Source organism: Coffea arabica, chromosome 5e (genome assembly GCF_036785885.1).
Source record: "Coffea arabica cultivar ET-39 chromosome 5e, Coffea Arabica ET-39 HiFi, whole genome shotgun sequence".
Taxonomy (NCBI): Eukaryota; Viridiplantae; Streptophyta; class Magnoliopsida; order Gentianales; family Rubiaceae; genus Coffea; species Coffea arabica.
In genome coordinates this window covers 46580550-46603999 of record NC_092318.1, presented here as the reverse complement: position 1 = coordinate 46603999, position 23450 = coordinate 46580550, and the positions used below count along the sequence as shown (strand labels likewise).

General features: G+C 39.5%; 1 non-coding gene across 1 annotated transcript; it reads right to left on the bottom strand.

Moving 5' to 3' along the window:
• Positions 1-5333: 5333 nt before the first annotated feature.
• LOC113688650 (small nucleolar RNA R71) lies at positions 5334-5440 on the bottom strand. Its single transcript, XR_003448018.1, has one exon. It is a non-coding gene; the product is annotated as a small nucleolar RNA R71 (small nucleolar RNA).
• Between the last annotated feature and the right edge of the window lie 18010 nt (positions 5441-23450).

The following is a 23450-nucleotide window of genomic DNA, read 5'->3' as shown; positions in this document are numbered from 1 at the left end:
TATGCTCTTATTTTGCATGATGGCACTTTGTCATTCCCCACATCCATTACCTGTTTTCATGAACTTGACCGATTTGCATCTTGGATTCCGTGAGCAATCGTTTGGTGCTCGTGCTTACCAAATCTATTGGTGGAAGGTGTTGCCAAGATTGCTTGACAATGCCCCAAATCTTGAGGTTCTTTTCTTAGATAATGTGAGTTGTAATGAATCTCCGTATTATACTACTCATCATAGTAGTCTTTTCTGGTACTTAGGTTATTTTTAAAATGAATAGGTGTTTTGGAACAACTTCGAACAAGACAAGGAGTTTCAGAGTCTTCCGCCAGTAGCTTTTCCAGTATCCTGCATTGAACGTCTCAAGGAAATGGAGATCAAATCATTGTAATGCTTCAACACAATGGCCCTTTGGTTGAGTACCTTCTGCAGAAAGGAAAATCTTTAAGAAAGATGACTCTCGGAGCATTGCTGCTGGCTTCAGATCCCAACAGAATATCAGTCAATAAATGCTCGGAGAACTGTCAGATTGTGTCCCAACAAGAGTATCGTTGGCCTGGACCTGATTTTGAATAATTCAAATAGCAATGATGATCTCTTCGAATTAGGATTTTGTTTGCATGTCCTTTTTTAAAAAAAAAAATCTGGTGCTTGTACTATGATTCATGCTTACTTGGGTATGCTGCGATCTTGTCTGGTTGAACTGCATTTTTCAAGAAACGATTCTTGACTTGTTGCTGTAATTCTAGACTCTTTCTTGGCAAACAATTGCTTAGTTATTCATCAGTCTCGTAAGCAAGTCCTGAAGAAGATATGTGGATGATGCAATTAGGATTGCCAAGTGCAGATCACCATTGTAATCATTCAGTTTACGTGCTCTTTCAAGGAGAACTCAACTGAATTCCTATTTTTGGAGCACAAACTGTAGTCATAGCCTCATATCTTCATACAATTGGTCCAAAATCCAAATACAGCATGTAAACTGTTTGATACAGCACCCACGTCTACAAATGAGTATTGTTCATCAATGAGTCCTTCAACTTTTGTGGGGTATTTTCCATTATGTAATATAAGCCACAGAAAATTCTCATTATTTGTAGCAGCATCTCCCTGATGTGCCCTTCTCCTGCAATTTTTCTGATGATTGCTGGGGATTCCACTCCCATCCAACAGACATCCTTTCACTGATGATCGAGGTAACACAGAAAGGACCAAACCATGCTGTAGTTTAGACCCAAAATACAAAGAGTACCAATTAGACTAGGCCAAAGGAGAAACAAACGAGGAAAAGCAAATAAAACAATAATAATAAATAAATTATAAGTATGTGATACTTTTTGGGCTCCTAAAATCGAAATCATGAGGTGGTCAGGTGATGTTTTAAGATTAAAAATAGTTTAGACTGATAGAGCAGTTATTTGGCACATTTTGCACTGTTATTTTGTCCTAATTTTGGCTATTCATGGTGCTAAGAATTGAAATTTCACACATATTTGATATTTGTGTGAATTGTAGGTGGTCGTCATTAAAAATGATCTCTTGAGGCAAATTTCCAGAAGACCCTTCATCTCAGGACGTGATCACGCCAGAAAAGGTAAATGTTGTCGAAAAGCCAGATCCGCGGGACCAATAGCAGGAGACCCAATTAAGAAACCCGGTCTACGTGGACCAGATGCGCGAGATCAGAGCCCTTGGCACAAAAGCCTCTTCTTGGGATGAATACTACTGGCGGCGGCTATAAAAGAATGGAAAAGCCAGATTCACGGGAATCACTATATTAGTTTTTAGTTTTCCACTTTTCACGTCTGTCAGACGTTTTCCTTTCTCTGATCGGCAGCAATTGGGAGTGACAGGGGCCGAACCTGTGCAATAATAAAGTTAAACCTATTTGCCAGTTAAAATGACCAAAATCCAATTCCAAGTACTGGAGCAGGGACTCTAGGTGTGCAATGGGTTACTTGATTCACCCTGTTCCCGAAGAGTTTGCTTGATCCGATATACCCGAATGGAATAGCTATTCCTTTTCACAAATGATTAGGAATTTGTAGACAGGGCAAGTAGGGTCGTATCCACAGAAACTGGGTATATTTGTTTCTTAAGAAATCCAAAGTAACACAGGGGGTGATTTTGTAGGAACGACGATGATTAAATAAATTCAAATGAGAAAATAAAAATAAACAACTAACTAGAAACTAAACCACAATTTACTGAACTCAGGATAACAATAATTAAAGGGCTAAATCAATTAAAACAAGGAAACATTCAAAAATAAAATAAAGTAGGCAAGTAAAAGTCAAATGGCACTTCACTAAAACCAAGATAATGTTAATTAAAGATCTAGCCAAGAAGTAACTTCAGCAATGGTTCACCTAATTGATCACTGATGCAAAGGCAATCCCAATTATTTACCAATAAATAAGTTATAACTACCAAACAAGCGATGGCAGTCAACCCCTCCTTACTGTGTCGGTGATCAAGGTACGCCCGTAGAATTTAATTCCCCAACTGCCTTACGTATTAGAGGAGCCCTATTCTAACCAAATAACGCACTACCAGGGTTATTTTAGATTAGCCCGCGTACCCCCCTGACACGAATCTAATCGTGCCAGTTGTCACTATTTTGAGGTAATTAGACAATTACAGATTTAATACCCCAATTGACAATAGACTACCCAATCAATTAATTATCCGGATCCAAGACAACCAATTAATTAAATAACCATAAGCATAGAAATCAGGGAAGATGCGAATACCAATAGATAAAAGGAAAAGATTAAATTAAATCGATCTCACAAATTTTTTAGGCGAACCAGAGCCTTCGTTGCTCCTTGGCTAGAAAGGAGGAATTTAGCTCATATTTGATGCGTAAACCTCAGACAAAATTGCAAAGAAAATCGCGGTCATCGTCCGTCTAAATTTTGACAATCCAATTCGTCCGAATACTGAATAAATAGAAAAGCTACAGAAGGCCATTCATGGCTTCCATTCCGTTCCACGCACGAAGGAAAAGAAGAGAACTACTAAGAGTAACTAAAGAAGAAGAAAAAGTCAAAGCCAAGGATGGCTAAGCTACAAGACATTCGTAAGTTTCTTCCCCAAAGAAAATCAATCCAAAAGAGAAGTCAACAAAAACGGCTAAGCTACAGATCAAGACCCCAGCAAAAGCCAGCTCCCTTTGTGATCCCTTTTTCTCCCTTCTTATTGCGGCGGCTCACCAGGAGGGAGAAGCCCTCCGTCCGTCGTTTCTTGCGGAAATTACCAAAATGGGCATCATCTCCTCTTTGCCAAAAATATCCCTGGAATAAGCTCTGTGGCTTGGACATCTTTTCTGTCAAACTTGGCACTTGTTATCGTATTTTCGTTCTACTCCCTGAAATAAATGCAAAATACTAAAAATGAGTAGAATCCTGCAATTAATCCACATCAAGTCAGGTAATAGGAGGAATTAATAATAAAATAAATGAATAAATTGCAGCCTATCAGGGAGAAGCCGGATCACGTGGGTTTAGGAGTTTACTTTTTCGATTCTTCCCTGTAGACGCTTTTGACATTCGCTTTTGATTTGCTACGATTTTCCATAGCTTTTATCCTTTTTCTTGACTCTGCTCCAGTAGGGACCCAATATAAGAAAAGGAACTAAGGGAATTTCTCATTTGTTTCTTCGTTAATTCGTCTTGCTCAACTCCTTGGAATTAATTGTTTGGCAATTGTGCGGATGAAATCAATCAACTCACGTGAGATTGACATGATGAGGAGCGGCTAATTTTCTCCTCTACCCAAAGGTCGACGTAAAGACGCGGTCCATAATATCTGTGAGATCTAATCGAATCTTTATTATTTCTTCCAATTCGTTACTATTTGTGCGTCTCCTGGATTAATTGTTCATGGGTATTTTATTAATTGAGTATCAACGGCCGGGTATTTGATTTAATTTAATAGCCTACTGTCACATTAACTAAATTGAATACGTAATTGTTCGTTTGGTTGATAATTAGTAACAACCACCATAATTGGCTTTATGTTGGGGAAACGCAGGATCTAACTTAAATAAACCCTCTTAGTGTGTTTATTAGTTAGGGTTGGGTTCTTCTAGTTTTAATGCAATTGGATAATTAAATTCTTACGGTCGTACCTAGGGTTGTTATCTGATTAGAGAAGCAGTCAATTGTCGTACCTTGTCTGTCGAAAAAGTAAGGAAGAGTTGGTTGTCAGAGTTTGTTGATAACTATAACCAACCTAGTGACGAATGGATGAAATGTCTTTGCATCGATGATCATTTAATTGGACCGTACCTGAGCAGTTGATCCTTTGGGTAGAATTATATTAATTGCTATATTTAGGAAATTGTACTTGTTGAGTTAGCTCTTGAATTTTATTTATTTCATTTTTATTTTCATCCCATTAATTATCCCCCGATTTCATTCTATTGATTTGAAAAGAAATAATTTCCTACCCCCTTCCTGTGGAATCGACCCTACTTGCCATTGTACGCAAAATTAATATTTTTATAGACAAATATGGTATGTCGGATCAAGCAAACTCTTCGGGAACAGGGTGAATCAAGTAACCCATTGCACACCTAAGGTCCCTGCTCCAGTACTTGGATTTATTTTATAATTAATTGTGGTGGTAATTAGAATTTTTTAGTAATTATTATTGCACAAGTTCGGCACCTGCCAATTTTTGGCGCCGTTGCCGGGGAACGATGTTTTGGTTAATTTTGTTTCTTTCTAGGTTGTTTTATTTGGATTTGTCTGGCATTTTTCTAGTTTATGCCTCGATCTTCTCGTACAGGTGAATTGATTTTCAATCCGGAGGTAGAGAAGACTGCACGCCGAACTAGAAAAGAGACTAGGCAACTCAGAGAGGAGCAGTCTAGCATAGCTTCTCAGGAACTAGATTCAGAGATCGATTCGTCAGATTCAAGTAGTGATAGTTTAAGTGACCAAGGCCAAGAGGACACCATTATGGCGAATGCAAGGACACTAAGGGAGTTGGCTGCTCCAGAATTACCCCAACAGCCCTTGTACATCACATTTCCAACATTGGCTGAAAATGCCTCATTCGAATTGAAGTCAGGGCTAATTCATCTTTTACCCACGTTTTATGGCCTCTCAGGTGAGGAGTCTCATAAACACATTCAAGAGTTCGACGTGGTATGCTCCAACATGAAGCCTCCAGCCATTACTGAGAAGCAGATTAAACTCAGGGCTTTTTCTTTCTCCCTTAAGGAGGCAGCAAATGATTGGTTATACTATCTACCTGCAGGTAGTATCACTACATGGGCCCAACTTAAGAAGAAATTTTTGAAAAAATTCTTCCCTGCATCCCGGGCTGCGAGTCTAAGAAAAGAGATATGCAGCATCAAGCAGTACCCGGGAGAATCCTTGTATGATTATTGGGAGAGGTTCAATAAGTTGTGCACTAGATGCCCACAGCATCAAATTAGTGAACAACTGTTGATCCAATATTTCTATGAGGGACTACAGTCGTCGGATAGGAGTATCATTGACGCTGCGAGCGGAGGAGCATTGGCGAACAAGACACCAAGGGAAGCATGGCTACTTATTAAGTCGATGGCGAAAAATTTCCAACAGTTTGGTTTTCGTGAAAGTAATCATACCCATAGGGTTAATGAGGTAGAGACGTCGTCCATTCAGCAGCAATTAACTGAGTTAACGTCTTTCGTGCGGCAATTGGCCGTGGGGAATGATAGGTCATTATTTGTCGCTAAATCTATAATTATTCTTCCCTTGATTTCAGCCAAATATTGCGTTAATTGATGGATTCTACTTATATTTGGTTAATGGTGTTAAATTGTAGGAAAAAGAGCAAAACGTGATTAAAAGTGGCAATTTTCCAATTCATTGGATGGTGGCACGTTTGGGGTCGGTTTCCAAGCCCGAGTCGAATTCAAGGCAATTTTTGAAGGAAGATTTTGAAGATTTTAATCTTCATTATTAGTTTTAATATTGGATTAGAAAACTTGGGATATTTTCTTTTATGGTTTCTTTTCCTATTTAGGAGATTAGTTTTATTTGCTAGTAGATTTCAATTAGGAAACAAAAAATAATAAGGGAAGCTAGATTCCCATTTGATTAGGACTTCAGCCAAAAAAACAGGAAAGAGAGCCGTGACTCTTTGGGGAAGAAAGGAAGGCCGGATCCCGCGTGATTAAGAGTTGAAGGCAGCAACAAATTCGGTTCTTCTTCTCACGGCAGAAATAAAAAGGGCACAATTGCTTTGTTCTTATGACTTTTTTTTCTTTGGCTAGTTGGCCGATTTGGCCAGGAACAATTTTGTAAGGTTCGAATAGCTCTTTCGCATGGTTGTTCTCCATTAATGGAGGACTAACCTCTTAATTCTAGTGAAGGGGACAACTGAAGACTTGGTTCAACAATTACTGTGAGATCTAATTTATTTTAATTGTTTCCTCCATTTATTGGTATTCATATGTTTCCTGCTTTTAACTGTTATAACTCTTGTGTATGATTGATTAGTGCGCAATAATTAATTATTCATACAGGCTATTTTGCTAAATAGAGGTAATTGAATCCGTAATTGTTCGTTATCTCTATCCCAGTAGCAACTGGCGTAATTGGGTTTATGTCAGGGAAACATACGATCTAATTTAAACAAACCCTCGTAGCGTGTTTGTTAATTAGGATTGGGCCTTTCTAATTATTAATGCAAACCAGAAATTAAATCCTACGGTCGTACTTAGGGTTGTTTTTGGGTTAGGGAAATAGTTAACGGTCGTACCTTAGCTATCGATAAATTAAGGAAGGGTTGGTTGTTTAGCGCGTGCGAGACAACTATAACCACTCTATTAATAAATGTTGGAATTACCTTTGAATCAATGATCAGTTGCATGAACCATTTCTGAAGTATACCCTTGGCTAGAGTTTCTCTTAGTTATTTCTTTTAATTAATTATTTTCTGCATTTAATTTATTTAGTTGTCGTTTAATCCCAAAACCCCCTATTAATCTTGACTTGAAAAGAAATAAATTTCTCGCCAGTCCCTGAGGAGACGACCCTGCTTACCACTGTCTACTAAGTTAGTAAATTTAGTTAAATAATTAATTCAAGTATATCGGATTAAGCAAACTCTTCGGGAACAGGGTGAATCAAGTAACCTATTGCACACCTAGAGTCCCTGCTCCAGTACTCGAATTGATTATTGACTGCTTTATGTGGTAGTTAGGTTTTATTTATTATTATTGCACAGGTTCGGCACCTGTCAATTTTTGGCGCCGTTGCCGGGGACTAGTGTCAGATTAATTTGTTTCTTTTTGAGTTCATCTTGTTTTTATTTTTATTTATTTATTTTTCTCTTATTATTTTTTTATTATATAGTTTATGGCTTCTAACACTCCGTATTTTGGTGATATACTGGATTTTGTTTTCGGGGAAGGCAATGAGATTGATTGTTTTTCTAAGTTTGCATACTTAGAGGCAATAAACTCTATTAAAAAAAGAATGGCTGCTGCAACCTGTGAAATTTGTTATGCCAGGGATCATTCAACCGGTATGTGCCCCGAATATCAAGATGATCTGAGTTTCCCATTCAATAATTATGGAGATTTTTCACCCTGGTCTCAAACGTGGTATAACCCTAATCCAAACGGGTATGATCAAGGATGGTGGGATAACTACAGTTATGATTATACAACAGGGCCAATGAATTTTCAGCAGTATGAGTCTCAAGAGTCATCATCTATGTCAGGTATGTCTCTTGAAGAGATAGTTGAATTAACATATCAAATTCAACAGGAGACACAAGTGAGCAGGCGTAACCTAGCAGATCAAATGGAACAATTGACATCCAGGATAGAGCGATTAGCTTCCCACCTTGAAGAATTGCCCTCACAAACTATTATCAACCATGAGGAATATGAGAGTGCAATTATCCTGACGAATGACATGGTACTGCAAGAGTCTCAAGAAGAAGAATCTAAAGATGCAGTTGAAAAGAAAGTTGAAGCACAAGAATTGAGACCCCAACATCAAATGGTTCAAGTGAATGAATCCAGTGAACAATCTCCAAATGCGGTGACATCTCCTCCATTCCTTGATCAATATTTTCCTGACTCTTATTCTTTAATTCCTGTTAGTGAGATTGATTTTATTATACCAGACGATTTTGAATTTCATGCCAGGAATAAGTTAAGAGTCAAGATGACAAAATATTTCGAACCAATAAACGCTCGTGATGGAGGAGTGGGTGAAGATTTAAGATCATCACTTGTTTGTTTGGTGCCATCTACTAATCCATGGAAGACCGTAGCTCGGGTGGTCAAGAATTACTCCATTTACGAGGGCTATCAGGATTACATAGAAGATGAAGCACTGAAGCGAGCTACGCGATTTTATCCTCCATGAATAAAAAGGACAATGTCTAGCCAAAGACATTAAAGAAAGGCACTGCTTGGGAGGCAACCCAAGACTATTCGTTTTAGTTTTCATGCATTTTTGAATTTTAGTTAAGTGTTAGTGTCAATTAATGGTTTGATATTTGGTGGCAGGGAATTAGCGGTTAGGCGTGCCCACGCCAAGTGGTCACGCCTGAGAAAAAGGGATTTTCGCTCAGGTTCTGCGAACTCCATAGTAGTTAGACGTGCCCACGCCAGATGGTCACGCCTGACGGAGGAAATTTTCGTTCAGGTTCTGCGGACTTCACAGCAGTTAAGCGTGCCCACGCCAGGTGGTCACGCCTGAGGGGAAGAAATTGTTGATCAGGCTCTGCGGACTCTATGGCAGTTAGACGTGCCCACGCCTAGGCCAGAGGTTCCTTATTCTAAAAAAAAAGAGAAAAAATTTTTACAAAAGCAATTTCAATTTTTGGAGAATTTCGGTAAGACTAGTTAAAAAAAAAAAACCATTTTATTTTCTTTTTCTTCTTTTCTTCTTTCTTTTCTTTCTTCCTTCTTCCCCGTTGCCCCTGCTTTCCCCTTTTCTCTTGTTCCTTCAACCAGAGCCGCCGGCGATAAGCGCCTGCCCGAGCTCCGCGACAGCTCTGCGCACCACCACCGCCACTCCAGCTTTCCTCCGGTTCTGTCCGCTGTCCTCCTCCGCCACTGCTGTCGGCTATCTCCACCAGCGGTCAACCTCCTACTTCCTCCCTCGCGCGCAACTTTCGCCCACAACCAGACCACCTCACGGTCCACTTCGCTGAGGAGCCGCGCCGCCGCCTGCTCGAGCTCCACAACCACCGCTACCAGCCATCACTGTCGCACGCTGCCAGCGCCGCAGCCCAACCCGTGGGCCTGTTGCCCTTCATCAGCTCAAGGTCGCCCCCACCTCAGCCACGCTGCTCACGGGCTCAGCCGCCTGCCCACGGCCGTCCACCCACAGCTCGCTGAGCTCCTCCGTTCCAAGCCACAGCCCCCAAATCACTCTCTCCTCAGCTCGAGCGCCACCCATCTCCTCCCTCGCCTGCCATCACCACACGAGCACCACCAGCTTGCCACCCTTTCGACCACCGCCGCACGCCAACATCCCAACCTCCCTGGTGCCAGGTTTTTCTTTATTAATTTTCTGGTCCCCGATTCCAATTTCTTGATGTTGATGGGATTTTGATGATTACGATTTCATTGAGTAAATTTGTTTGGATTGCATCTGTGTTACTGGAGCCAGTGGTTTATGTCCTGCAGCTAATTTGCCTAGTCTGATATAACTGTCGGTTGTTTAGGCTCTTGGAGTATTGTCTGGTGCTGTTTGTATTTCTTAGTGGCTTTGTTTGGCCATTTGGTTTAATTTTTCCCTGTGCATTTACCAGTGGTACTGGCGATGGTAGTTGTTTAACATTTGTTTATCCTGTGTTATTAGTTGCCCAATTGATCAAGTTGTGACTACGGGGCATTTGTGATTGAGTCGTCTCTGTCCAACCTATGATTGAGTTGTTTTGGATAACGCAGGAGATGATTTGAGCATTTTCTGGGTTCATTTAGAACTGAATTGAGTTTAATTGCTGCTAGATTGTTGGCCGTTTGATTAATCTTTTGCCCTGTGACTCACCAATGGTACTGGTTGATTAATTTTAAAGTTTGAGTTCTTGCGGTTGAGTTGCTGCCATTGAATTTAATTCTTTCCTGTCTGGGCACCAGTGGTACGGGTTGGGGTATTATAACTATCTTCATATGTTTGTTGAATTGGAAGGCTACTGTGCCACTTCCATTGCTTATTGCTGTCGGTGGCGTCTAATTGACTTGCTGGGAGTATTTTACCTTTTGATTTCAATTGCTAAATCTTTAGAGCATTTGTTGCGATTTTGGACTACATTGTTCCTGCATTTGACCCAATTGGGGCCACCAGTGAGTATTGATTGAAACTGCTGCATTGTCTGGAAATTTGCTGGTTTGATGTTCTCTGGTGCACTCTAGTTCGCCTGGATCAAGACGCACGTCGGAGCTCTCCTTCCCTCTACAATCTTTCACTGCCGCGCACTACCGTAGCACCATTTTCACTCCACCGTTCCCACCTATTCCATAGCCGCCCGAGCCTTTCCCTCCACAGTCGTAGTTCAGTTCTGCCCTCCTCCGTTTTAAGGGAAGTGTCGTTGCCCCAATATCTCTGTTTTGCTCTTTCTTTGCTTACATTGAGGGCAATGTAAGGTTTAGGTGTGGGGGAGTAGTATACTGGCATTTTATTGAAAAAGTGCAAGTGTAGGCATTTTTGTTGGAATTTTTTTTTGTTTGACTTTGTCGAATTTTGTCCAATTTTTGCCTATCTCTGTGCTTATTTGTGATTCTTCCTGATAAACGATGGTTAGTTGTCTCGAATTTTTCTATTGCTAAGATTTTACACTTTAAGGTGTTGAGTATGACATGGTTGATTTTAAGGGTATCTTTCGGGTGAATATTTGAGATTTTGTGACTTTTGCACTTTTTGGTTAACTTTTCTAAGTATTGTAAATATTTGTCTAGCATTTTTTTGTGCAAATTGGTTCAGCTATTAATCTTAGTTCTCCATGTTTAAGAAATGAAGCGGGTTTGTATGGTATTTAATTTTACTTTTGGTGCTTATTTATGAATAGTATTAGGCTATACTCCGCTAGTATCGTTGCCTAGTAACCGGGAGTCTTCACAACAAATGTCGACTTTCGCGTCAAAAAGCGACGATAGGTATGAGTATGTGGTTTTTAAGCGATGATGGCTGAGTAACCGGGCTCCTTCATATGGCCAATGTCGGAGTTCGCGTCAAAACGCTTGAATGGCTAAGAACTAAGCGGTCCCCCTAAAAAAAAAAAAATCATCATTCATGTGTGGGGATATTCTAGAAAAAAAAATATGTGCTAATAGTGAAAAATATGGAAGTGTTTGAATGAATTGTTAACCCGCTGATCCCTGAATTTTAATGTTGAGATTTTGCTTAATAGTTGAACCATTTGCTTATGGATGCTGGTTGAATATTTTATATTTTTAGATTAGTTAGTCATAAATTGAAAGAGTCCTCGATCTTGAAAGCTAATTGGAGAGATATTTCTTGGAATTTAATCACTAATACTTGACATATGTTTTAATTGTATCTTGGCAATAGAAGATTTGATCAATAGCCATTGTTTGATTGTGATTATTTGATTTGTTGTTCTCATGCTTGAGGACAAGCATGGTTTAGGTGTGGGGGAAATTGATAGGTCATTATTTGTCGCTAAATCTATAATTATTCTTCCCTTGATTTCAGCCAAATATTGCGTTAATTGATGGATTCTACTTATATTTGGTTAATGGTGCTAAATTGTAGGAAAAAGAGCAAAACGTGATTAAAAGTGGCAATTTTCCAATTCATTGGATGGTGGCACGTTTGGGGTCGGTTTCCAAGCCCGAGTCGAATTCAAGGCAATTTTTGAAGGAAGATTTTGAAGATTTTAATCTTCATTATTAGTTTTAATATTGGATTAGAAAACTTGGGATATTTTCTTTTATGGTTTCTTTTCCTATTTAGGAGATTAGTTTTATTTGCTAGTAGATTTCAATTAGGAAACAAAAAATAATAAGGGAAGCTAGATTCCCATTTGATTAGGACTTCAGCCAAAAAAACAGGAAAGAGAGCCGTGACTCTTTGGGGAAGAAAGGAAGGCCGGATCCCGCGTGATTAAGAGTTGAAGGCAGCAACAAATTCGGTTCTTCTTCTCACGGCAGAAATAAAAAGGGCACAATTGCTTTGTTCTTATGACTTTTTTTTCTTTGGCTAGTTGGCCGATTTGGCCAGGAACAATTTTGTAAGGTTCGAATAGCTCTTTCGCATGGTTGTTCTCCATTAATGGAGGACTAACCTCTTAATTCTAGTGAAGGGGACAACTGAAGACTTGGTTCAACAATTACTGTGAGATCTAATTTATTTTAATTGTTTCCTCCATTTATTGGTATTCATATGTTTCCTGCTTTTAACTGTTATAGCTCTTGTGTATGATTGATTAGTGCGCAATAATTAATTATTCATACAGGCTATTTTGCTAAATAGAGGTAATTGAATCCGTAATTGTTCGTTATCTCTATCCCAGTAGCAACTGGCGTAATTGGGTTTATGTCTGGGAAACATACGATCTAATTTAAACAAACCCTCGTAGCGTGTTTGTTAATTAGGATTGGGCCTTTCTAATTATTAATGCAAACCAGAAATTAAATCCTACGGTCGTACCTAGGGTTATTTTTGGGTTAGAGAAATAGTTAACGGTCGTACCTTAGCTATCGATAAATTAAGGAAGGGTTGGTTGTTTAGCGCGTGCGAGACAACTATAACCACTCTATTAATAAATGTTGGAATTACCTTTGAATCAATGATCAGTTGCATGAACCATTTCTGAAGTATACCCTTGGCTAGAGTTTCTCTTAGTTATTTCTTTTAATTAATTATTTTCTGCATTTAATTTATTTAGTTGTCGTTTAATCCCAAAACCCCCTATTAATCTTGACTTGAAAAGAAATAAATTTCTCGCCAGTCCCTGAGGAGACGACCCTGCTTACCACTGTCTACTAAGTTAGTAAATTTAGTTAAATAATTAATTCAAGTATATCGGATTAAGCAAACTCTTCGGGAACAGGGTGAATCAAGTAACCTATTGCACACCTAGAGTCCCTGCTCCAGTACTCGAATTGATTATTGACTGCTTTATGTGGTAGTTAGGTTTTATTTATTATTATTGCACAGGTTCGGCACCTGTCAGGGAACGTGCACCAAGCAAAGGTCTCTTATGTGAAACCACAAGAGATTATATTTGTGATGACCCTTACCTGTGGAGGCAATGCGCGGATCAAGTACTTAGAAGGTGTGTAAGTGCCGGTGAGTTTCATTCTATTTTGACTTTCTGTCATTCGTTTGCATGTGGAGGGCATTTTGATCCAAAGCGGACGGCTCGTAAGGTGTTAGAAAGTGGTTTTTATTGGCTTACTCTTTTTAAGGATGCATATTTGTTCTGCAAATCTTATGATAAGTGTCAAAGGATGGGGAATATCTCTAGTAGAGACCAAATGAGTCAAACCCCCATATTATTTATTGAGATTTTCGATGTCTGGGGCATAGATTTCATGGGTCCTTTCCCCTCATCCTTTGGTTTCTTGTATATTATACTTGCTGTCGACTATGTCTCCAAATGGGTAGAGGCGAAGGCCACCTGGACTAATGATTCGAGAGTGGTTGCAGATTTTATAAAATCTAACATTTTTGTCCGATTTGGAATGCCGAGAGATATAGTGAGTGACAGGAGCACTCATTTCTGCAATAAGACAATCATTGCATTGTTTCGTAAGTATGGTGTGCTCCATAAAGTGTTCACTCCATATCATCCTCAAACGAATGGTCAGGCCGAAGTGTCGAATAGGGAAGTTAAGTCAATTCTGGAGAAAATGGTGTGGCCTGATAGGAAAGACTGGAGTTTGAAACTGGAAGATGCTCTCTGGGCCTACCGCATCGCATACAAAACACCAATTGGGATATCCCCATACAGGTTAGTCTTTGGGAAGCCCTGCCACCTCCCGGTGGAATTTGAACACCGAGCGTTTTGGGCGCTTAAACAGTGTAACATGGACCTTATGGAGGTCGGAGGACATAGAAAGCTCCAACTACAAGAGTTGGAAGAGCTAAGGAATGAAGCCTATGAGAACGCCGCAATTTATAAAGAGAAGAGTAAAATTTTTCATGACCAACAAGTCTCAAGAAAGTCATCTGTCGTTGGGCAGAAAGTTTTACTCTATCACTCGAGACTTAAGGTCTTTCCAGGTAAGTTGCGTTCTCGTTGGATTGGTCCATTTGTTATCTCTAATATTTTTCAGTATGGCACAGTGGAGATCCAAAACTTAAAGACGGAAAAGAAGTTCGTGGTCGATGGTCACCGTTTGAAACCCTATTATGAAGGGTTTAATAGTGAGCAAGTGGAGGTTATATTTCTTGATGATCCAAGTGGTGAGGTCTAAACAACTGATGGTCATGTCTAGCCAAAAACGTTAAAGAAAGGTGTTACTTGGGAGGCAACCCAAGGATTACAGTATTAGTTGTGATCATTCTTCATTACTCTGCGATTTTTCAGTTTTATTTTTTCTATTGTGATTGTTTTTGTGGTGATGGACAGAAGACTAGCAGTTCCAAGGCGTGCCCACGCCTTGGAAGGGATGCACCGGATGTCCTGAGCAGGTGGGAGACTGGCAGTCCCAAGGCGTGCCCACGCCTTCCAACCCCTTCGATAACAAAATTTTTTTTAAAAAAAAACTTTGACCAAGACCCTATTTTTCCACTCTTCTCTTGTCTCTGTACTTTCTAGTCTTGTCACTGTCCGTGGAATTGAGCAATTATTCTTCCAATTTCTCTGTTTAGTCCTGATTTCACTTTCTTTCTCCTCTTTTCTTGATCGTCCGCCGCCACCTCACATCGCCGTCCTCCACCGCACGCCGCCGCTGCTCTACCCGCCATCATCCGCCGCTCATGGTCACCAGCTAGCCCTCCTTTGCGCGCACGAGCAGCGCCCCGCCCAGGCAGCCACGCGCGCCTAGCTCCAGCGCGCCCAGCGACCGTGCGCCTCGCCCAGGTCTCATCAGCAACCCCTGTGCGCCTCGCTCATCACGCGCCCACAGCAGTCGCGAGCTTGGGCTCGCGACCTTCACGCGAACCCTTCGTCAGCACTAGCCCGTGCTACCTCCTCTGTGCAGCAGCCAGATCTGTGCAGCCCTTGCGCGCACGAGCGCTGCGATCGGCCGCCACAGACAGTCCATCGCGCGCCTTAGCCCCAGCAACGAGCATCTTCTCCGTGCGCGACCAGCAGATCCAAGCGCGCAGCCAGCTCCTCCCGCACGCGCGCGAACCAAGCCTCTGCGCCTTACCTGCGCGCGCGGTCCTTGCCCAGCAGCGTCAGCGAGTGCAGCTCAGCACGCAGACCCAACCCGCGAGTCCAATAGCGTTGCCTTCCTCACTTCCGCGCATGCGACCAGCCTACCATCTCTCCTTCTCCACCGTGTTTCTCAGCAGTTTTCCTCTCCAGCGAAGAAGATAGAACAAGTGGTACCCTTATTTGCCTCTCTTGTTGAATTGGTGACTTCGATTTGGGATTTTTATTGCTGAACTATTTGCCTCCTATCGGGTTGATATACTTATTGGTTTTATCGGAGGACCATTTGCTTATTGACTGGAAGTGTGCGATTTCATATATGTCTTTAATTGATTATCTGTCTTGGGGACATCTTTGGACTCTGGAGATCTAAAGTGATGCACGTGGCTAGTGGTTTCCCCTTTGCTGGACATAATTGCCTTATAACTTCCTGTGTAAGGTGTTGAATTGGTTCTCTCGATTTGTGTTGGGCACGTGACACCAGTGGGGTATTTTTGGTGTTTGTTAGCTTATATCTGCTTCGGTGGGGTACTTGTGTCTCTCTTTGTCATTGGACTGTTGGTTGTTGAAGCTTTATTTGTTGACTGTGGTCCCCTACCTCTTTTGTGGCCGTCTAGCTGTTTTTGTGATCAATTGCATTCATTTTTTTTGTGGGTTCTGGATGCCTCCGAAGCAGGCGACAACTGTTGGGCCGTCTGGGTCCCAACCTCGTAAGAGACGAGCCCCGGTTCAACCTCCCATTCGGTCCCGTTTGGGCTTGAATAAGAGCATCATGTCTCCTGAGGAGTGGGGGGGAACCGGTCACTAATCTTACAAGGGCCCAACAGGACCGGTTTAATAGCTTGGTGCACCGTCCTTTTGCCCCTTGTAAGTGTTTCCATGCCCTAACCCTAGACCATCTGCGAATTGCACGTGAAGTTAAACAGTTGTTCTCGGCAATAGGTTGACAAAAGTATCTAATCATTGACTACCCTACGTTTGAGGAGCTATGTTGCGAATTCTACTCCACCTTCGAGTTCACCAGAAATGAATTCATCACTTTGGATGAACCGGAGATTATTCAATTCAGATTACGAGGCACCCAGTTTAGTATGTCCATTAATGAGTTTAATCTGACTTTGGAGTTTGTCAGTGAGGATACCATTGCAAATGGAGCGTATATTAACAGTGCTTGTGACTACACCAGATCATTTTCTACTGAGTATATTGACATTTGGAGGGAGTGGTCCACGGATCGGCAACTTTACAATCCGAGTCTGTCCAAGGCCTCTCAATTGAAGGATCCGGTCTTGAAGGTCATCCACCGGTTCTTGGCTCACAATTTCTCGGGACGGAAGGATTCCTTCGGCACTCTTACCAAGGCAAAATTTTATTTCTTTTGGTGCATGCGCAACAAAGTTCAGGTTAATTTTGGATGTTGGGTAGCCACTCAAATGCAATCAGTCATTCAAAAGCGCAATAAATCGATCATTCTGGGTTCACTCATTACCCACTTGGCCATTCGACTGGAATTGTTAGACCTCGACAAAGAGTACAACTTCGCTCTAGTTTGGAAAATTGAGCCACTGGATTTGCGCAGTTTGGAGCGGATGGGGGTTATTTTCAAAGTAGGAGATGTCTATCAGTTTACGCCCCCAGGTGAGGGCGGGCCACAGCCCCGGGTGCCTCCGATTGCATCCTCCACTGACTCTCTACCCCATTCGGATCAGGCGGGTCCGTTCTCCTCTCATACTCCTCCTGTTTGGGACTCTCGCTACCAGCACTTCCAAGATTCTTTTGATGAGCTAAACACTCAGGTGTCGAGATTAGATGGCCGTCTTGAGGCGCTACAGGTCTTCGCCCGTATCCAAGCAGAGAATCAAGCGGCCTTTTTCGCTCACATCGGATTCATCCTGCCTCATCCTCCTCCATCTTAGTGTCTCGATGAACTCTCTCGGTGGTCAGGGAAGTTTCTCCTTTTTTCTCCTTATACTTCATTAGTCATTTTCACATTGAGGACAGTATGGACATTAGGTGTGGGGGGATGCTTGCTATTATTTCTTCTAACTTCCATTATTTCCTTTTATTAAAAAAAAAGAAGAAGAGAGGGGGTGTAGTTAGTTGACTTTCTTTCTATTGCTTCGCTTCTTAACTGCTGGAGCATGCTGCTATGATGAATTGTATAATTAGGGTGCATGGGTATGTGGTCAAATATACTAGCTATGCATTTTGTTTTCCCTTGACAGTGTTGATAAGATGTTGAATATGCTGGACTTTACCCATTCCTGAAACTTTTGAGAGCTTTTGAGCCCTATATGAGCATATTATTCTTGTTTGCTCTATTTTGTTTGATTGAGTGGGTATCACACATGGTATTGGCATTCTAGAACTTGCTATTTTATACATGTCAAGACCATATTTTGTTGAACTGGATGCATTTGAAATGATAAGGGTATTTAGGATTTAACCTTCTTTAACTTTCTAACAGATCATGCATTCACCTGGTCTCCCAATAGTGAACCAATTTGAGCTTTTATCCTTCGCTTTTGGTTGTTAGCCGTGTTTGATAACCCAAGACCTTTTTAGACTTTCTTGTTCACCCCTGTGTTGTCAAGGGATGTCTGAATTCCATCATTTGTGCAAGGCAAATAAATCTGGGGGTGCAAGGGTTGTTAGAGTAGGATCTGTATGATGGTATCCTTGTGAAAGGGGGAGAAATCGACAAAAAGCCATTGATCAAAAGACTCTGTCTTACAGGGCGTGCCTACGCCTTGCAAGACATTCTCTTTTAGAAAAAAAAAAATCAAAGTGAAGGAAGTGATCAGGCGACTTTGGCTTACAGGGCGTGCCCACGCCTTGCAAGATATTCTTCCTTTTAAAAAAAAAAAAAATCTTTTTGGTACTTGCACAGTGTGTACAGCAAATGAAAACTGCCTTGTTTGTGAAACTCTTCCGGTAAAGCATTGTGATTATATGGTGGGTTTCGGACATTCTCTTGACACATTACCCTCTATCTTTACCTTCTTATCCCGCCTTTCACCTGAACCCCATTACAACCCTATCAAAGTCCCTTTGATTTATGTATTTAGTTCACTTTTGAGTGGTGGAGATATGATAAATGTGCAAGCCTATGGTAATGACATTCCGTGATGTTGATTTGAGCGTTCCTAGTATTCATATATTTTCTTTGAATTACAACCTGTCCGGTGTGTTCTAATTTTGGCGATATTGTCAGGGATCTAAGATGTTTGTGTTAGTATAGACTACTCCATGACCTCTGCTCTCTTGGTTGTATTTTTGAGCTCCGAAATGCTTGAGAGCAAGCATTGTCTAGGTGTGGGGGGATTTGATAGAGCAGTTCTTTGGCACATTTTGCACTGTTACTTTGTCCTAATTTTGGCTATTCATGGTGCTAAGAATTGAAATTTCACTCATATTTGATATTTGTGTGAATTGTAGGTGGTCGGCATTAAAAATGATCTCTTGAGACAAATTTTCAGAAGACCCTTCATCTCAGGGCGTGGCCACGCCCGAAAAGGTAGATGTTGCCGAAAAGTCGGATCCGCGGAACCAATAGCAGGAGACCCAATTAAGAAACCCGGTCTACGTGGACCAGATGTGCGAGATAAGAGCCCTTGGCACAAAAGCCTCTTCTTGAGATGAATACTACTGGCGGGGGCTATAAAAGAATGGAAAAGCCAGATTCACGAGAATCACTACATTAGTTTTTAGTTTTCCACTTTTCACGTCTGTCAGACACTTTCCTTTCTCTGATCGGCAGCAATTGGGAGAAGCCGGATCACGTGGGTTTAGGAGTTTACTTTTTCAATTCTTTTTTGACGTTCGCTTTTGACGTTCGCTTTTGATTTGCTACGATTTTTCATAGCTTTTATCCCTTTTCTTAACTCTGCTCCAGTAGGGACCCAATATAAGAAAAGGAGCTAAGGGAATTTCTCATTTGTTCCTTTGTTAATTCGTCTTGCTCAACTCCTTGGAATTAATTGTTTGGCAATTATGCGGATGAAATCAATCAACTCACGTGAGCTTGACATGATGAGGAGCGGCTAATTTTCTCCTCTACCCAAAGGTCGACGCGAAGACGCGGTCCATAATATCTGTGAGATCTAATTGAATCTTTATTATTTCTTCCAATTCGTTACTATTTGTGCGTCTCTTGGATTAATTGTTCATGGGTATTTTATTAATTGAGTATCAACGGCCGGGTATTTGATTTAATTTAATAACCTACTGTCACATTAACTAAATTGAATACGTAATTGTTCGTTTGGTTGATAATTAGTAACAACCACCATAATTGGCTTTATATTGGGGAAACGCAGGATCTAGACCGACCAAAGAGTCGGGCGGAAGGGGGGAGGAAAGCTCTCCGTTCCTGGTTCAGACTTTTTTTTCTTTGAGATAATTGCATTTTGATTGAGTTGTTGATATAAGTAAGGAAAATAATTTAAATAAACCCTCTTAGCGTGTTTATTAGTTAGCGTTGGGTTTTTCTAGTTTTAATGCAATTGGGTAATTAAATTCCTACGGTCGTACCTAGGGTTGTTATCTGGTTAGAGAAGCAGTCAATGGTCGTACCTTGTCTGTCGAAAAAGTAAGGAAGAGTTGGTTGTCAGAACTTGTTGATAACTATAACCAACCTAGTGACGAATGGATGAAATGTCTTTGCATCGATGATCATTTAATTGGACCGTGCCTAAGCAGTTGATCCTTTGGGTAGAATTATATTAATTGCTATATTTAGGAAATTGTACTTGTTGAGTTAGCTCTTGAATTTTATTTATTTCATTTTTATTTTCATCCCATTAATTATCCCCCGATTTCATTCTATTGATTTGGAAAGAAATAATTTCCTACCCCCTCCCTGTGGAATCAAGCCTACTTGCCATTGTACACAAAATTAATATTTTTATAGACAAATCTGGTATATCGGATCAAGCAAACTCTTCAGGAATATGGTGAATCAAGTAACCCATTGCACACCTAGGGTCCCTGCTCCAATACTTGAATTTGTTCTATAATTAATTGTTGTGGTAATTAGGACTTTTTAGTAATTATTATTGCACAGGTTCGGCACCTGTCATAGACCCAAAATACAAAGTGTACCAATTAGACTAGGCCAAAGGAGAAACAAACGAGGAAAAGCAAATAAAACAATAATAATAAATAAATTATAAGTATGTGATACTTTTTGGGCTCCTAAAATCGGAATCATGAGGTGGTCAGGTGATGTTTTAAGATTAAAAATCTCCTAAAATAGTTTGTAAAATTAAAATAGCACGATTTGGATATATGATCGACAAATTTACATAAATTTGTAAGTGAGAAATTAAATAAATACAAATGCAATATGTAAGGGACTATTCGCATCATTTCCCCAGATAAATTACAGATGTTGAAATTGCTGATTTTGGTTAGAAGCATGGCGCCTAGTTTGCATCCATTATAGCACTCTTACCAACCAAATAGTTTGTTTTGCGTCTTTTCTAGAACTATTACCAACCAAATAGTTAATTCTGGAATTTTAATTGGGTAAATTACTAATAATCTTCTAAAAAATTTGTGTATTGTCACATGATCCCTTAACGTTTTAAAATATCTTTATAATCACTCTATAATTTTGTGTAAAGTGAAAAATGGATAAAAAGTGCCTTTAGTTATAGCTATTGATTCAAAAACACTCAATGGTGAAATTATAATATCTATTTAACTCCTTATCATTTTACATGAATATCTACTTAACTCCTCTATAATTTTGCATATATCTACATGATTCCCCTAGTGTTTTATGCAAAATAGTTAGACCCTTGTTCTTTTTAGTCGTTAATAAAAGGTAACACTGGTATTTCAACTGACATTAATATTACATAGTTTTTTCTTCGTCAAATATCTACCTTACACAAAATTATAAGGAGATTATATAGATATTTTGAAACTTTAAAGGTCATGCGATAATGTGTGAAACCACAAGGGAATTTATTAGTAATTTACCTTTTTTTATTTTGATTTGTACGAGAGCCAAAAAACATTTAACTCGATCCTTTCAAATTAAATCCACCATGAAAGAATAAGGTCGGACAAAGTTGCCTGGACTTAAAATTATGATTTGTTTCCACAAACAAACCAAGGTTTTGTTCGAGCTTTAATTAAAACTTGTGAGTTATGACGACCATATATCATGTATTATATTCGTATAGAATACTAATTTTGATTCCTTATACTATATAAGAATGAGTTTCGGCCAAAGAATGGCTTTGAATTTCAATCATAAGAGTAGGGGCATTTTGAAATTGTGAAGTTGTTTTGAGTGTAGTTATAACATTGGGAATTACTTAAGATAGCATGTGTATTTTTTTATTTACCGAAATGTTCTTGTGATTTGTCCAAAGATTTGGATATTTTAGAAATATATGATTATGTGGTTGTCTTTTCTACAATGGGTATAACCCATGATAGCTTCTTTATTGGTGTAATTACTTAAATGTCCTTATAGAGACATTGATTGGCTTGTGTTAGTTAAATTATAAGTAGTATGAATTATTACCATTGATTTACTATTATAACTTGAAGACATTCAAATGCCATTTTCATCTTAATTAAAGCATTTATTAAGGAATTTATGACTAAGCATCAGTTTCAGTTTCATTTCTTCAAATGTCCTCTTCTTCACATTCTTCCGTTATGTTCCCTTCGTCTTCCGATAAATACTTATTTGTATTGCCATTGTACTCTAGATTTCAATATGGTTTTATGGTGAATCTAATCTAGGTGGTTTGGTTTGAGGTCAGCTTTTATTCTTTTTTTATGGTATGATTTGCTTTGTAAAATCATAGTTTCTATTGTGAGTTAAATGCTTCTATTCTGAAATTGGATACTCTGTTAGCGTAATTTAGTGTTGATATTATTGTTTCACACAAATTTGGTTGCTGTGTACAATTGAAATGGTGTGATTTTGTTGGAATATGTTTGGAGCAACTATGAGAAAAAAGTTTTGCAGGGAGTATTTGGAACAAGGTAAGCCAAAAAACTACTGCAATTGATGCATTATGGTGTGATTTATACTGCAATTGAATTGTTTGAATGGTGTGGTTTCTTATATAATTGTTTGCTTTGGCAATAAGTTGATTCATTTATGCAGTTAATTTTAGTGATAGTTAGATTCCGAGTCATTTTGAATTGGTATTTAATACTTTATGCAATTGATTTTGGTGATAGTTAGATTCCGAGTTATTTTGAATTGGTAGTTAATACTCTGTCCTACTGATTTGAGTTTGTATCAAAGTTTACTCTTTCATGTATTCATTTGTATATTTGCTTAAGCTATTCATCAGAGTACTTGACTTGAATGTTGATGATTGGAAGGTTGAAACCAATAAAAAATAACTACCATTAAGAATTAAAATCCCAAGTAAAGCTATCTCCAATAATCAAACAAGTAGTTGGCTAAAGTTCTCTCCCCCTTAGTTGCAATCTTCGCTCTGATGATCAAATTCTGAACATTGTGATTGTGTTGTCCCGTAGACTTTTAAGTACATTTGGAATTCTCATAACTTTTGGGAACTTGGTGGAACTCCTATTATTTTAGATTGTCTATTTAGACTGTTAAATCATTGCCACGCATACAATTTTCTCATGATTATTTTCCTGTTCAGTTCTTTTTCTTAGTTTCCTGTCGGGAAAAATCCACTTTTCATTATTAAATTTTGAATTAAGGGCACATTTCGTCCCCAAACTTTTAGACCCACCATATTTAGTACATGAATTAATCATTTTAGGCCACATTTAGTCCAAAAATGGTAAAATATTCAATTTGATTGGAGAAGGCTGACATGGCCGTTGATTTTGACTGAGAAATTGTTTTTACTTAACGGCTACATGCCAAACACGCGATTTTCTCCATACCAAATTAAGCAATTTACAGTTTTTGGACTAAATGTGGCAAAAAATAATTAATTCATGTACTAAATGTGCTACGTCTAAAAGTTTGGAGACGAAATGTGTTCCTAACTCAAAGTTTAGGGACCAAAAGTGGATTTTCCCCTTTTCTTGCTTGGAGATGAAAGTTCCTATAGACATTAAACAAAAATATAATTTATTCTTCTGCCTTTACAACTTCATAAGTGCATTTTTTATGTAACATT